At 38.2% G+C, this 1,816-nt stretch overlaps 1 protein-coding gene across 1 annotated transcript in view; it reads left to right on the top strand.

Annotated features, from left to right (window-relative positions):
- Window positions 1-916: 916 nt before the first annotated feature.
- dtx3la (deltex E3 ubiquitin ligase 3L a) overlaps window positions 917-1,816 on the top strand; it is a 17,299-nt gene continuing 16,399 nt past the window's right edge. Inside the window, exon 1 of the mRNA XM_007543793.2 lies at window positions 917-1,072. The gene's annotated coding sequence lies outside the window, so the exon portion shown is untranslated. The remainder of the gene's footprint in view (window positions 1,073-1,816) is intronic.

Genomic DNA, 1,816 nt, shown 5'->3' with positions numbered 1-1,816 from the left:
TGACAACAAAAGACTCTGTTCTCTAAAATGGAAATAGAAAGGATTTCATTAAAAATTTGGGGGATTTGTGACACAAAAGTCTGACTTCTTTTAGCTACCTTGTGTGTTCTGGAGCAGAGTAAAGTAATCCACCTTAAGCTGTGAAGTCTGGGGGACACTAAAGATAGCAAGAAAATAGGTGGCCAGTGGAATAATTATCTTCTGTCCTAAATCCTAACTGGCTCACTCTACTAATCCAGACAAGAAAAGCAAACTAAGAAAAGTCAAATTATTCTCTGCATTTTTCTTTTGTTAAGCTTTATTCCTTACGTGTGCTTTGCGTCTCATCTTTTAGAAAAAAAAAACATGGCTCACTCTGAGTCTACAGCACTAACTCTCACTATATTCTGTATACAAGTTAATGCATGAAAATATGAAAAAAAGACAGAATTGCATTCTACAAAAAAAATCTAAATTTACTATATTGAAAATGTAGTTTTATACGTATCAATCTGTTCTAATAAGTTTTAAAGACTTTTTTCACTCTACTGGCCTTTGTTTGACATGACAGGAAAGTGGATTGTGAGAGAGAGGGAAAACATGTGGCACTTGAGCTTGTGACGACCTTGTGGAGGTCTGAGGCCTCCGTATATGGGTCCCCCTCATCGGTCCTCCATCATTGCAATGCCCAGTTCTAATGTTTTAATATGTGGAAGGATGTTAATTCAGTTCAAATGTGGCAGAAATAAGCATTTCTTCTGAAATGAAGATCCCTTCTAATCTTACAAATGAGCAAATTCCATACTTTTGTACTATTTCTCTTTCTCTCTCTTACACACACACACACACACATATGCACCTACCCAGCTGTCTCCCAAAGCAGTAAGACCAGTAAAACAGGTAAAAATGCTTTCACAAAATCCAGCAGGTGGACACGCCTATCTCTCTCTCACACTCCCTCTCCTTGTTTTTACTTTTTTACTTTCTGTCGCCGGTGTTTCAGACCAGCATCAAACTAAACCCCTAACCTCCAGTGTGACTCAAGAAAAAAGAAGTCTTTACTAATGTGTGGATAAGAAGAGCATTTCAACAGGTACAGATAACATCACGAACAACGCACACGCAGTTTACAGATTTGTTGTAATGATAAAAGGAGGGATAGTGCTACGGCTTTTTATTATCTGAAACTTTAATTGTGTCAGTTATTCTAGTGTTGTACCATTGTCGTCAGAGCTAACCCTTTTGAAATGTCAGTTTTAATATGTCTGCTTTTAATGTTTGTAAAAAAAGATGTTTTTTTATGCTACGTGTTCTTAAGTAAAAGAGATTATATAATGAAGAAAAAGTAGGGCCAAAGCATTAGCTCTTTTTGGTCTATTGTTTTATACAAGATTAAAGGTAATTAATAGTTGTACTTAATCTTGAAACTGACGATTAAGATAAACAACTTTAACTGAAGAACACTTTGGAGAATTTACGAAAGTTCTTATATTTTTTCTGAATTTGTCAGTAGGGAGTTTCCAGGTAATCAGTCCCGCATCTGCTGGAACATGGTGAAAGCACTCCTGGAGGTGGAATTTAAAGCTCCGTCTCACAGGAGACTCTGCCAGATGTTCCCAGCAGACCGTCACAATACATTTGGCCCTGCCAGGTCTGACCGGCATCCTCCTCCACCATCAGAGCCAGTGTCCAATACCTGTGGCAGATCAGATGAGACAGAGCATCAAACTGCAACCTAGGGCATCCTGGTGCCAAGAGCATATATAGACATCCTGATGCTTGAACATGTTGTTTGTTATGGACAATCCATGATGTTTACAGAAGTCCGACAACAGAG

This window comes from Poecilia formosa, unplaced genomic scaffold (assembly GCF_000485575.1).
Source record: "Poecilia formosa unplaced genomic scaffold, Poecilia_formosa-5.1.2 Scaffold908, whole genome shotgun sequence".
Classification (NCBI taxonomy): domain Eukaryota; kingdom Metazoa; phylum Chordata; class Actinopteri; order Cyprinodontiformes; family Poeciliidae; genus Poecilia; species Poecilia formosa.
This window is presented reverse-complemented; position numbering and strand designations above follow the sequence as displayed.